The sequence below is a fragment of the Rattus norvegicus genome, chromosome 4, assembly GCF_036323735.1.
Source record: "Rattus norvegicus strain BN/NHsdMcwi chromosome 4, GRCr8, whole genome shotgun sequence".
Classification (NCBI taxonomy): Eukaryota; Metazoa; Chordata; class Mammalia; order Rodentia; family Muridae; genus Rattus; species Rattus norvegicus.
In genome coordinates this window covers 86,422,555-86,438,300 of record NC_086022.1, presented here as the reverse complement: position 1 = coordinate 86,438,300, position 15,746 = coordinate 86,422,555, and the positions used below count along the sequence as shown (strand labels likewise).

The 15,746-nt window shown below is 36.8% G+C and overlaps 1 protein-coding gene across 6 annotated transcripts in view; it reads right to left on the bottom strand.

Moving 5' to 3' along the window:
* Itprid1 (ITPR interacting domain containing 1) overlaps positions 1-15,746 on the bottom strand; it is a 160,354-nt gene that overhangs the window by 67,520 nt on the left and 77,088 nt on the right. The gene's annotated exons all lie outside the window — the stretch shown is intronic.

Below are 15,746 nucleotides of genomic sequence, written 5' to 3'. Positions count from 1 at the left end.
AAGGGAGTGTGCTGGGGAGGCAGAGGGAGGAGAAAGAAGGAAGGGAAGAAAAGGGAGATTGCTGCTTGCATGCAGAAAGAAAGGTTCCTGAATAAACTGCTTTGAGAAGAATGTTGTGGTGTCGCTCCTTTCTGCGGGACAGAGACGGAGGCGACAACTTTTGTGTCATTTTAGTAATGCAGAGAGTCACTTTCTACTGAATATACTGAGGCCAGCATGTAGTCACAGTTGAAAAGGTCAGATACATATTGTTTAATGAGTTTCCTTGACACAGATTACACGGGCACTTGCACTCTATTTGACTCAATTTAATTTAAAATTTACTTTTTACAATACAATTGAGTTGGAAATTGTTCACTTACATACTCCTTTATTTAGTAAAAATTCCTTCTGCAACCTTTGGTTTTGTTAAATTTTGTTAATATTTTTATGAAATATTTGAAAATCCCTCAGATTTTAATACATAGAAAGTAAAGAAAAGAACACAACAAACATTTGATTCTTGTAAGCACCCACTCAGAAGCTCTCTCAAAATTTAACATTTGTAATTGCTAGTTCATAGTGTTTTTGTTTGTTGGGTTTTTTTGTTTGTTTGTTTTTTTGAGGTTTTTTGTTTTTATTTTTTTTATTTTTTTTATTTTTATTTATTTATTTTTTTTGGTTTTCAAAATTGCTGGGGATCAAATCCTAGGCATTGCACATGCTAAGGAAGTGCTTTACCCCTGAGGTACAATTCCTTTAAAAAGAAAATGGCAGGTGTAGGAACCCTGGACAAACTCTGTGGTCTCACTTCCACCATCTTTGCCTTTCTGCAAAAGTTAAGCAGAGTCCTCAGAAGGCGTTCGTGTTTCCCTTGGATACGTTTGTGGTTTTAGTTTGTGCATATTTAGTACAAAATGGATATGGGTAAGGTTAATATATACTGTATATACACATGCACACATTCTATTATGACATTTACCTGTGTGAAAAATTAACTTGTTTAATATCATTGCTCTGTATGGTCCTACTGTACAAATAACAACAACGCTGAATTTTCTAGTCTACAAATTACACTGTTAATTTTGACCACATATCCCATGAAATACATTGTTAACACAATACCAATAATTTAAAATTTATAACATGTAATAAAATCGTGTATAGATTTATCCATAGGAACATACTTTATACATATAAAAGTGATCTAAAATACATGTATAATTTCCTAGAATAAACATTAAGCAAATATATCTGATTATAATTACACTGATGATCCTTTATACTTTAAATAGATTTTGTATACTATATTATTTCCTTTCTATTTCTATCTTTCTTTCTTTTTCCAACTTCACACATTTTTGTCTTCCATTACACTTTTGTAAAACTTTATATTTTTTCCTGTTAAGGATTTAGTGCTTGAGTTTTATTTAGCAGTTTGTCTCTGCTTTCTCTATTACCAATTCCGTTTGATTTTTATTTCCTTGCCTCCTTGTACATGGTATCCCATGGTGCTTGTGTATGGAGATCAGAGGACAGCATGGGAGGTGCTGGCTCACTCCTCCTATCACCTGTGTCTGGGTATCAAACTCTGGTCATCAGGCTTGGCTGTAAGTACCTTACCACCATGTCACTTTGCAGGCCTGCCACTTATCTTGATTAATTTCCAGCTTCAACACATGTTTATTCATAATGCTGCCTTCTTTAGGCAGACATTTTATTTTTGCTGAGTTCTAACTTGATAATGAAAACAATTCCTACTGTCAATTTGTGTCAATTTACTGCTTGTTTTTATGTCTACATTTCTGTGAACTGTCTTCCTTCTCATTATATTATCAGAATTAATAGTTTTCACTTAACAGTTCCAGAAATTTCATTTGGAATGGGGGATGCATCCCCCATACACTGGGTTTGTGTTGTTATTGTGTATTTTTGTTGTTGTTATTGTTGTGTTGTTTTCTCTATACAAACTTGTAAAAGTGTTGAATGTTTTATTCCACTGCATTTAATGTCTATAGAGAAGTGGCCTAAAGTTGCGTGTGTATCTAAGAAAAAAATGAAATAATCTTTGCATTCATAAATTATTAGAACATGTAAAACTCTCCATAAATGCTGTAACAGAATATTTGCATAAATGTTTTTTATATTAAATACATATAATGAACTGTAACATCAGTATCTTGCTTTTTTTGACCTGTAGAAGTCTGAAATACTAGAACCCCTTTTTAAAAAATTTAAGATATAGGTTGTGAATTATAAACAAAGTAAATATCCAACTAAATACACAAATTATAAAATAAAGCCACACATAGACACCATGTTGTATCCGAGTAATTTGTATGTGAATAAATGACAGAATTTTAAAAGCAAACAATAAGATTTATTTATTTAAATTGTATATATGTGAGTGTTTTGCCTGTGCTCTATGTGTGTGCAGTGCCCACAAATTCAGTGAGAGTGTGTTGTATCTCCTGGAACTGGAGTTACAAACAGTTCTGAGCTACAGAAATTATTGCTGGGAATCAAACTTGGGTCCTCCAGAAGAGCAGCCAGTGATTTTAACTGCAGAACCAGCTCTCCAGCCAGATTATCAATTTTGAAATGAAGTTTGTAATTTGGAATAACCTAAAGTTTAGTATTTTGTTTTTAATACTTCCTTCTGCTTTAAAGTATGCACTATTACATTTTAATATTACAGCTTGATTAGTTTCTGTGTTTGCTTTTCTATAATCCCATGCCCAATTTTTGCACCTAAACTTCCATGGTGAGTTTGCTGTAATAAAGTGGAATTTATACATACAATTATCATATTTTAATCTTACAGTGTGTGTCAGTGTGCATTCAGCATTGTACATGTAAGTGTATGTATGTACATGTTAATGTACAGTAGAGGCCAGAGATGCATATTGCCCTGTCACATCATTCTCTGCCTTCCTTTAATGAAACGGTCTGTTCTAGATGTTTTGTGTTAACTTTACATAGACCTAGACATGTATGTGAAGAATCTCAGTTAAGGGCTTTCCTGCATCAGGCTGACCTTTAGGAAAGACTATGGGGTCATTTTTGTGATTGATGATTGATGTAGGATAGCTCAGCTCCCTGGGGTCCTGCCATGCCTGGGCAGGTGGTTCTGGGTTGTAGAGGCAGGCTGACCAAGTCAAGAGCACCAATCCATTATAGACAGTATTCTTCCATGTTTCCTGACTCTGGATTCCTGCCCTGAGTTCCTGCCTTGGTTTCTGATGATGGGCTGCAACATATAAGTCAAACAAGCCCCTTCCTCTCCAAGCTGCTTTGATTACATTTTCTATCACAGCAACAGAAAGCCAATGTAAAGCAGAGTCTCCTATAGAATGTGAAGTTCACAGGTTTTGCTAGCAGTGCTGACTAGTGTGGGATCCACCACCTCTCACCTCCAGCCCACTAGACCCAAGACTTGTATGTAGGTGTGGGATCTGAACTCAGGTCCTCTTGCTTGCATGGCATATGTTTTATAACTGAGACAACTGCCAGCCTCTCCCAAGTGATTTCACAGCATTTTTTCCAAGAGTTAAAATGGAACTGCACATCTTGTTGATCTCACTCTTCATGTTCCTCCCTCCATACCAGATTGCAACTGTTCTAGCATCCTTTTAGTAACATTTAATGAGAGGAACAATAAAAAAATGAAAAACATTAGCTAAGAGCTTTACATATAACAACCTACCCCTTCATAGGCCTTTGAGGTAGATCACATTGCCAAGTCCCTTAAAGTTTCTCTCTAGGTGGAGACCCAGAAGCATAGAATCATTCCCAGGCTGCGGCTGCGAGGGGTGGTGCTTCTGGGGTGCAGCTTGCAAGCATGCCTTCAGCTTTTTGGGCACTTTGTCTTTGAGGGTGCAGTTGCTCTTACTGAGACTTCCTAGCTTTGGAAATAATGTTAGGTGTCCCTTGTGTGTCCAAAGAATATGTCTGGTTATAAAATCATTGGTTCACATGTTTCAGTTCTAAATCACACTATGTTCCCCTACCATGGCCTCTGACTTGCCATTTAGTGTCACTAACATAATAACATGTTTGAGTTTCTTTGTGGTTTTTCTGTCTGGAAATTCATGAATAACCTTTGCTTTGTCAAGTCCTTTAACTTTGAGTCATTTACTTTGCTATTCCATATTCTAATTTCACTGATATGCTTGGGCTTTGTAAATATTTTATTGTGGCATTTATTTATTTTGCCCAAAGTATGATATGCACATAAAACAAAAAAAATAAGATCCTAACATAGCCAATAGTCTGTGAATTCCACTTGGGTTTGGCCCTTGACGATGGAAGGGCTGGGAAATCGGAAGTTTGGAGTACTCGTCTCCCATGTCTTTCTGCAGAGTGGTATGCAGCTTAGCTGTCGCCTTCCACAGAAAGGTACAGCTTCGAGCAACCCTGATTCCAGGTCCAACTTCCTTTCTGACTAAGCATCCTGACAGTGGGAGTGTCATCCTGAGGCTTCTACGTATACAATTTGTATCACTTACTGTCATTTTCTATCAATTTGTTTATCGTTTTGTTGAAGCTGCCCCTCGGTTAACTAATCTGAGCATTCTATCTTCTTTCTGTTTGTTTGCTTGCTTCGCTTTGTGTTGAAATGAGATCTTTCTTCCACTTTTGCTTTCAGCTTTCCAAATCAAAATGTTCATTTCAGTGGTGATTTCAATTTGTTATGATCACAGACTTGTCGCTCTGGTTGTCCATTCGTCAGTTCTCAAGGCAGAAACCAATAGCCACTGTTTAGCTGACGGCGTACATAGCACACATACTGCAGTCTGACAGCTTAGTAGATAACATTACATTTTATCTATGCCGATTGTTACCGAATATTAGGGACCCTCAGTTTTAAACCACTGAGAATGACACGGAAAAGCCTCTATAAAACTAAGGCCAGTTATAAACTATAAGATAAATCTCAACAGCACTGATGAAATCTGGGGAAGTATGCTCAAATTTAGCAATCCACCTTTCTCTGGCTCAGTAGATTTCTCTGTCTGGACTCACAACAGTTTCTATGCCCTGTTGGTGCTCCTACAGGCGAGCCAACTCCTAACTGTAAAGAGTCACTTCAAACACAGACAGGAAGTGCATCTCTGGAACAGCAAACTCCCAAGGGTTATCAGTGACAACTCTTCAGCCACTGCCCTTTCTCTTTTATGCAACCTGATCATTTGTTTGTAACTACACCGAGCCAAAGGCTCAGGGTTGGGAAATTAGTTCTTTCAGATTCTTTGGAAAAGCTATGTATAGCATCTGTCTCCTCTCCTCTATCTTCCTTTATCCATATCTGTATCTCCATCTATGTATCTATCTATGTATCTATCTATGTATCTATCTATGTATCTATCTATGTATCTATCTATGTATCTATCTATGTATCTATGTATGTATGTATGTATCTATCTATCTATCTATCTGTCTATCTATCTATCTGTTATTTAATGACTTTATAGCAGATAAAAATTTTCAGAACCTTGGTCAAAACAGAAATAACACTGTGTGTTAAGGCCACTTAATATTTTCTAGAGCCATCTAAATGGTGTTCTGTTTATTATGTAATTTCTGTCTTTTTTGTGAATATAGATAATTTCTCCACACATCATCTACTTTTCAGTAATTTTTCTAAGGGTATCACTCTGTGTTTGTGTACGTGTGCATGTGCCTGTGTTTAACTATTCCATTTATGACCTTAATTTTCAATATATTTAAATTTGCTCTTGTGTCATTTCATGTATTTGAGTCCACCTATGGGATCTTATATCCTTTTTCTATAAATAATACGGATTACATCAGAAGAGAGATGCTATGCATCTTTGAAGCACTTACTGGAGCATTACTGGCAGCATGGATGCCTCTGCTGAGGTATTTTAGTTAGTGTGGTCTGAAGATGTCTTTGTCATCTTTTTCCAAGGCATTTTGCTGAAAGCAGATTCTGGTTTACAAGTATCTCCCACGGCCTTCACCTTTCTGATGAGAAGACCCTGGCCTTTCACATCTTTGCATCTCTACTCTTTTTCTATGTCTACTTAAACATGCTCTTCCAATTGGTCTTCACGACTTGACCTGAACATTTTGGGGTATAGCATTCTACGCATTTATCCTGTTGGTATTTTGTAAGCTTTTCCAATTTATATTTACATGTGCACATTTATGAGTAGGTTATGGAAATTACCCCTTCAAAATATTTTTTCTTCACAGTTCTTCTTGACCAAGCCCTTCTCCATCTGCAATCACATGTATATTTGGTCCTCAACATTTTTTCTATAGATTCCTATATCTCAGATAATTTTTTTGTTTACCCTTTTTATATAATTGAACACTTTCACTGATAGGTACACCTGTAATCTTAATAAATATATGTTAAAGCTCCCCAAGTCTTTTTAATATTTTCAATTTGGTGTTTAGAAACTTGGGGGGGTGGCAACATATGTTCTAATATTCTGGCCTCAGATTTGAAGTATTCCTATAGTATCCTTAGATGCTAGAATTGTGGGCCTATGCTGTCTGCTCAGCTTACTGTTAAACTCATCCTCTGAAGTGTGAATCATATAAATTATATCACTTAATGATTTTTTCTGTTTCATAATTCATATTTCACTTTTGAGATTTGTAATAATTTTACTAATTTGAAGTGTATTTTCTTTTGCAATATTTAGCATGACAATAGTGGGTGATTCCAACATTTACGGTTTCTTATGACTTTTTTCAATTACTTGGATTTTTTTCGTTTATTTTTTATTTGTTAGTTTTGGTAAGCACTATCTATATTTTCTCATTTCTTCATATGTTTAATAAATTTTGTTATACTTGGATATTGAAAATAGTTACTGTTTAGGATGCAAGGAACCTTTAAGGAAAAGCTACCTATTATTCCAAATGGAATATTTTTCCCTTCTTCTAGCCTCTGCTATCTCTTGGACTTACTAATGCATATTCAGTTCAAGTACAGTGCTGTGGGCAGATTTCATACTTAGAATTTGGGGATTTCCCAGCCTGGCCATCTCCTTCTGGGAGTCATATCCCTTTACATTTTTGAATCCTTCTATCTTTATCCCAGACTTTGTTTTCTGATTTTGGGGGTGGGGTGGGGGGTTTGTACAACAGTTTTCTGCTTGAGGTTTGGAAGGGTGCCTGATGAGTCCACCTCAAGCAGGAGAAGACTTCTGCTTGCTTTGAAAAGCCTACCCTAGGTGCGATTCCTTTTTCTTGAGCATTGAAGCCCTCAACTGTTTGCCTGCTAACATTCTATTTTCAGTGTCTTTATGTAGAACTTTTAGAAACACTATGTTTGGGATTTGCAGTTATCTATGGAAAAGCTGCCCACCATCAGATGCAGAATCATACCTTGCATGCTAGATCTGAGCAGAACAGCAGCCCTGGAGGACCATTCATTCTGAGACACGGGCTTTCCTCACACTTCTCACTGTGAATGAGCATTCAGAGATTCCTGAATGCTCCTGTGTAGTCAGTGTTTTAGTGGCAGGCATTTCTTTTAAATAATGAGATCTTGTGACAATTTTTCCATATTTGTCTATTTTGTAAAGTAACAGGAAATGTATGTCCTGGTCAGCCCAGCAGTTATATGCAATTCATTTGGAAATGACACAATTGATGTATTGTGTTTTTTTAGTAAACCAGTTTTTAAAAAATCCCTTAATGGGTTCTTTTTTTGGAATCATCCTCACAGATTCTCTCACACTGTTTTTCCCTTTCAGAACCTACACAATCTCCATGGCTTCTGGAATAAGAAGATGTACTTTCCCATTTTAAATAGCATGTGTATGTATAAATATGTATATATATATATATATACATAGTATGTGTATAGTATGTGTATATATATGTGTGTGTGTGTATATATATTTCCTTCCTTATTTACCTTGTCATTCCAGCATTAACTTTTGAGAGGTTAATCAAAAATACAGTATTTATAGTTTTGCTCTTCATGTCCTGTAAAACAGTCACTTTGTTCAACTTCATACACTAAATAATTATACTTTTTGCTAACATTCGGATCACTATTTGTGTGTAATATATAACTTTAAACAACTACTTCCCACTGCTTTGTGGGCTGGCTTACTAGGCTGTAGGGTTGCCATTTTATTCTGGGCTGGAGTCGTCTCAAAAGTTGACTAGGTTTGGTGCCAAGAATGGCTTACTCATATGGAAGTTTATTCAAGGATGTCTACCAGGATGTCCATATGAGACACCTTTATGCAGCGTGAGACTGAGTTCTCAAAGGAACAACTCCAAGATCAGACATGTCTAGATCCAGGAAACAGTGAAGGGATTACAAATCTGCTAGTAGTATACTAAAACTACCCAGCCATAGTCTGTTGACAGGGAAGAAACTCATGTACTTTCATCTTTTAGGTGACGTCATCTTTAGAATTGTGCATCAAAAATGTATGTATAGCCATATTCTTTCCACTTTATGCCAGCATCTGTAGGGGTAGCAGAGCAGCGCGTACTGCACTGCATCCCACCCCACAGCGCTACCTGCCTCCCAGAAGACCTGCTCAAATTCCAGACATACAGCTGTCACCTGGGAGACCTACTCCAAGGCAGGACACTCACAGCTACTAACACCAGAGACAACTAAATGGCAAAAGGCAAGCACAAGAAAATAATCAAGAGAAACCAAGATAATATGGCACCATCAGTATCCAGCTCTTCTACAACTGCAAGCCCTAGATATCCTAACCTACCTGAAGAGCAAGACTGTGACCTTAAATCCAATCTCATGAAGATGATAGAGGCCTTCAAAGAGGATAGAAATGATTCCCTTAATGAAATACAGGAAAACACAACCAAACAGGTAGAAACACTTAAATAGGAAACAAATAAGTCCCTTAAAGTTTCTAATTCAAAAGATTCAGGAAATTTGGAATACTATGAAAAGTCCAATCCTAAGAAGAATAAGAATAGAAAAGGGTCTTCACATTCAAGAAGAGAATTCCAAGTTCAAAGGGACAAAAAACAACTTCAACAAAATCATAGAAGAAAACCTAACCTAAAGAAAGACATGGCTATAAACTATAAACATACAAGAAAGAGAACACTAAAGAAATTGGACCAGAAAAATCCTCCTGCCATATACAGGAAAATACAGTCAAACAGGTGAAGGAAATGAATAAAACCATCCAATACCTAAAAATGGAAATAGAAACTGTGATGGTTTATATATGCTTGGCTCAGGGAGTGGCATTATTAGGAGGTGTGGCCTTATAAGAGTAAGAGTGTCACTGTGGGTGTACACTTTAAAACCCTCATCCTAGCTGCCTGGAAGTCAGTCTTCTCCTGTTTGCCTTTGGAACAACATGTAGAACTCTCAGCTCCTCCTCCACCGTGTCTGCCTGGATGCTGCCATGCTCCTGCCTTGATGATAATGGACTGAACCTATGAACCTGCAAGCTAGCCCCAATTAAATGTTGTCTTTATAGGAGTTGCCTTGGTAATGGTGTCTGTTCACAGCAGTAAAACTCTAACTAGGAAGGAGTAATAAAGAAAAGACAAACCTGAAGATAGAAAACCTAGAAAAGAAAACAGGAACTACAGGCACATACATCATCAACAGAATGCAAGATATGGAAGAAAGAATCCCAGGCATAGAAGACACCATAGAAGGAATAAATACATTTATTAAATAAAATGTCAAATGTAAAAAGTTTCAAACTCAAAAGATAGAGGAAACTTGAAATACTGTGAAAAGACCAAATCTAAGAATAATAGGAATAGAAGACGGTAATCATAGACAAAATCATTGAAGAAAACTTCCCTAACCTAAAATAAGAGATGGTTATAAGCTATAAATGTTCATGAAGCTTAGAGAACACCAAAAAGAATAGACCAGAAAAGAAAATCTTCCTGCTTCATAATAATCAAAACACTAAATGTACAGAACAGACAAAAATATTAAAAATTGAAAAGGAAAAAGGCCAAGTAACATATAAAGGCAGACCTTTATCAGAATTACATCTGACTTCTCAACAGAGACACTAAAAGTCAGAAGATCCTGGGCAGATTTCTCGCAGAACTTAAGAGATCATAGATGCAAGCTCAGACTGCTATACCCAGAAAAACTCTCAATCATCATAGGTGGAAAAACCAAGATATTCTGTAAAAGATGTAAACAATGTCTTTCAACTAATCTACCTCTACAGAGGGTAATAGAAGAATTCAGACACAAAGAAGGTAACTACACCCACTAAAGCACAAGAAATTAATTAACTCACAGAAAAACCAGAAGAATCACACACACACACACACACACACACACACACACACACACTCAGTAGTATGTTTAATATCAAAGTGACAAGAACAAACACTGGTCATCAATATCTCTCACCATCAACGGGTACAATTAATTCACCCATAAAAATACATAGGTTAATGGGTTGATACATAAACAGCGTCCTTCATTCTACTGCATATACAAAACATACCTCAGAACCAAATATGGAACAGCCTCAGAGTAAAGGGCTGAAAAAAGGATTTCCAAGCAAATGGAAAATGGAGTCAAGAAACAAGCTGGAGTAGCAATTCTAATAATTAATAAAATAGACTTTCAAACACAAGTTATCAAAAGAAATGAGGAAGAATACTTCATACTCATCAAAAGAAAAATCCACCAAGATGATATGTCAATTCTGAATATCTATGCCCCAAAGGCAAGGACACCCATATTCATTTTACTAAACTTTACTAAAGCTCAAAGCACACATTGAACATCACATAATAATAGTGTGGGGGGTTTCACCACCCCACTCTCACCAATGGATATATCATGGAAAAAAAATAACAGAGACACAGTGAAACTAGCACAAATTGTGAACCAAAAAAAATTAACGGATATTCATAGAATCTTTTACCCAAACCCAAAAAAACATACCCTCTTCTCAGCACCTCATGGAACCATCTCCAAAATGACCACATAATCTGGCACAAAGAAGCCTTAATAGAAAAAAGGAGGTTGAAATATCTCCCTGTATCCTATCAGATCACCACAGATTAAGGCTGGACTTCAATAACAACAGAAACAACAGAAAGTCCACATACTCATGGAAACTGAACAACTCTCTACTCAACAATAACTTGGTCAGGAAAGACATAAAGAAAGAAATTAAGACTTTCTAGAATTCAATGAAAGTGACGGTGTGATATATCCAAACTTTTGGGACCCAATGAAAGCAGTGCTAAGAAGAAAATTCATAATACTAAGTGCATTTATAAAGAAATTGGAGAGACCTCAACCTAACAGCTTAACAGCACACCTGTAAGTGCTAGAACCCAAAAAAGCAAACACACCCTAGAAGAGTAGACAGTAGGAAATAGCCAAACTCAGGGCTGAAATCAATGAAATAAAAACAAGAAAGAACAATAAAAAGAACAAACCCAAAAGCTGATCCTTCGAGAAAATCAACAACATGAACAAACCCTTAACTAAACGAACAAAAAAGGCACAAAGACAGTATCCAAATTAACAGAATCAGAAATAAAAAGGGAGATATAACAACAAAAACAGAAATCCAAAAAATCATTAGGTCTTATTTTAAAACATGTACTCTACAAAACTGGAAAATATAAATGAAATGAATAAATTTCTAGATAGATATCACATACTGAAATTAAATCAATATCACGTAAATATCTAAATAGTCCCATACCCCTAAAAAATTGAAGCACTCATTAAAAGTCTCCCTACAAAAAAAAACAAAAAAACAAAAAACAAAAAAACAAAAACAAATCAAGGCCACATGGTTTTAGTACAGAATTCTACCAGACAAAAGAGCTAATGTCAATACTCCTCAAAATATTCCACAAAAGAGAAATAGAAGGAACACTACCTAATTCATTATATGAACCCACTGTTAACCTGATAAGTTAACCACACAAAGACTCAACAAAGAGAACTTCAGACCAATTTCACTTATTTTGCACAAAAATACTCAATAAAATTCTTGCAAACCAAATCCAAGAAAACATCAAAAACAGCATTCACAACAATCAAGAAGGCTTCATGCCAGAGATGCAAGGATAGTTCAATATATGAAAATTCATCAATATAATCCACTATAAAAACAAATTAAAAGAGTAAAATCACATGATCATCTCTTTAGATGCTGAAAAGACCCTTGGCAAAATCTAACACCTTTTCAAGAATTCAGGGCCCATACCTAAACATAATAAAAACAATATATAGCAAGCCAATAGCCAACATCAAATTAAATGGAGAGAAACAAAGAAATTCCATTAAAGTCAGAATCAATACAAGGCCACCCACACTCCCACTATTGATTCAATATAGTTTATGAAGTTCTAGCTAGAGCAATAAGACAACAAAAGGGCATCAAGGGGATACAAATTGGAAAGAAGGAAGTCAAGAAATCACTATTTGCAGACAATACGACAACATACATAAGCAATCCCTAAAATTCCACCAGAGAAGTCCTACAGCTGATAAACAACTTCAACAAAGTGGCTGGATATAAAATTAACTCAAAGAAGTCAGCATCCCTTCTTTATATAAATGATAAACACACAGAGGAAGAAATTAGGGAAAAATAGCCACAAATAATATAAAATATCTAGGTGTAACCATAACCAAGCAATTAAAAACTCTGTACAAAAGGAACTTCAAACCCCTGAGGAAAGAAATTGAAGAAGATATCAAAAGATCTCCCATGCTCATGGACAGGTAGGAATGACATAGTGAAAATGGTCATTTTACCAAAAGCAAATTATGGATTTAATGCGATCACCATCAAAAATTCAACACATTTTTATAGACTTTGAAAGTACAATTCTCGACTTCATATGGAAAATAAAAAACCCAGGATAGCCAAAACAATCCTCAACAACAACAACATCAACAACACCCCCAAAACAAAAAAGACCAAAAAACAAAAAACAAAAAACAAAACAACAACAACAAAAAAACTCTGGACTTATCCCAGACTTCCAGATTTACAATAGGGCAATAGTGATAACAACTGTATTGATACAGAGACAGACAAGTTGATCAATGAAATAGAATCAATGATCCAGAAATAAACCCACATACCTATGGACACTTGATTTTTGAAAGAGAACCAAATCATACACTGGGGGAAAAAGCATCTTCAAAAAATAGTGCTGTTCTAACTGGATATCTGCAGGTACAAGAAAGCAATAAAACCATATTCATCATCCTATTCAGAACTCAAGTCCAAGTAGATCAAGGACTTCAACATAAACCAGATACACCAAACCTAGTAGAAGAGAAAGCATGAAAGAGTCTCGAATGCATTGGCACAGGAAACAATTTCCTGAACAGAACACCAGTGGCTCAGGCCCTAAGATCAAGAATTAATAAATGGAACCTCATGAAACTAAAAAGCTTCTGTAAGGAAAAAGACCATGTCAATAGCACAAAATGACTGCCTACAGATTGGGAAAAAACTAATTCTACATCTGACAAAGGGCTAATATACAAATTATATAAAGAACTCAGGAAGTTAAATCCAACACACCAAATAACCCAATTTAAAAATGGGACACAAAGCTAAACAGAGAATTACCAACAGAAGAATCTCAAAAGGCTGAGAAGCACTCAAAGAAATGCTCAACATCCTTAGTCATAAGGGAAATGCAAATCAAAATGACCCTGAGAGTCTACCTTACACCAGTCAGAATGGCTAAGATCAAAAACTCAAGTGATAGCACGTGTTGGTGAGGATGTGGAGAAAGAAGAACACTCCTCCATTGCTGATGGGAATGCAAACTTGTACAACCACTCTGGAAATCAATCTAACAGTTTCTCAGATTATTAGAAATGTTTCTTCCTAAAGATCCAGCTATATCACTCTTTAGCATATACCCAAAAGATGCCCCACCATCCCCCAACAACATGTGCCCCACGATGTTCATAGCATCTTTATTTGTAATAACCAGAAACTGGAAACAGCCAAGATGTCCCTCAACCGAAGAATGGATACAGAAGATTTGATTCATTTACAAAATGGGATATTATACAGGTAGAAAAACAAGAACATCATGAATTTTGCAGACAAATAGATGGAACTAGAAAAAATCCTGAATGAAGTAACTCGGATCTAAAAGGACATGCATGACATATGACATGTACTCACTGATAAGTGGATATTAGTCATAAAGAACATAATGCCCATGATATAACCCACTGACCCAAATAAGTTAAATGAGAAGGAAGACCCAAGCAAGAGTGCTTGAATCACATTAGAAGGGGAAACAAAATAGTCATAGGTGGCAGATGGGAGGGAGAACACTGGGAGGAGAAAGAAGAAGAGGAGGGAAATAGGGAGGCAGAATCAGGTGGGGAGAGACAGGAGAGAGACCCTGTGTGCCAGAAGAATGAATGGAAATCTGCATTTGCCTGACAGTTGGGGATATCTAGGAAATCCCAGAGGCTTGGGATAGGAGAGGCTCCCAGGAGTCAATGCAGACGACCTTAGCTGAGATGCCTTAGAGTAGGGATATGAAACCTGAAGAGACCATCTTCTGTAGCCAGGAAAGACTCGGAAGGATAGGGTCGCCAACACACCCACTAAAAACAAAAATGCAGGGATGGAGCAAAGTCCACAGGAAAGACTAACCAATAACCGACCTAATTCAAAACCCATCCCATGGGCAAGCACCAATCCGTGACCTATTAATGATAGTCTGTTATGCTTGTAAAGACGATCCTAGAATAACGGTCCTCTGAGAGGTACTGCCCACCAGTGGACAGAAATAGATGCAGTTTCTATTCTACAACCAAACATAGCATGGAGGTGGGTGACACTTATGAAGGAGTTGGGGGGAAGGATTGAAGGCCCAGATGGGAACTCCACAGGAAGACCAACAGAGTCAACAAACCTGGACCCCTGGGAGCTCTCAGAATCTGAGCCACTAACCAAAGAATGTACAAAGGCTGGAACGAGGCCCCACACGGCACATCAGTGAGAAAGGATGCACCTGATCTGGGAGAGACTTGATTGTCAGGGTGGAGGGATCCCAAGGGAGGGGTCTCACCCTCTCAGAGAAGAAGAGAGAAGGATGGGGAGAGGGACTCTGTGAGGGAGGGACCCATACAGGGAGCAGTATTTGGGATATAAAGGAATTAATTAATTTTAAAATGCACATATATGTGTGATACAGGATACCTTTTACTCAATTTACTTGACTCTTATTTCAGTCGTATTTTTATTCAGTTGTTTTGAAACAGGGTATCCCAAGCTAGCCTCAAACTTGCCATCCTCCTGCCTTGTGCATGCTGAGATTACAGACATGTGTTACTTTGGCAAAACACTATTTTTGAAAATTAAAGAAAATGACATACATACATACATACATACATACATGCAGACAGACAGACAGACACACACACACATTGAGAGAGAGAGAGAGAGAGAGAGAGAGAGAGAGAGAGAGAGAGAGAGAGGATCCAACTTGTCCAGATTTTTCTTATTAGGCAAACTACCACCTCTCTCACTTTAGTCTCCTAATTTGCCCGACTTCCCACATAATCTTTTCGGAATAATTGGGATGGCTTATGTGATATTAGTAGACCTCCTAATTGAATGTCAAGGAAGGCAGTTCCTTTTGACAAGGGGACCTCCAGCTTCATTGAGAAGCATTCAATTAAATGGAAAACAGATGCTTATTTTTGTCTTATAAACCTCAGTGCAGGTTATGTGGTAATTACTTGAAGAGCAGGATAACAATTTATGTAATCAGCAGGACCC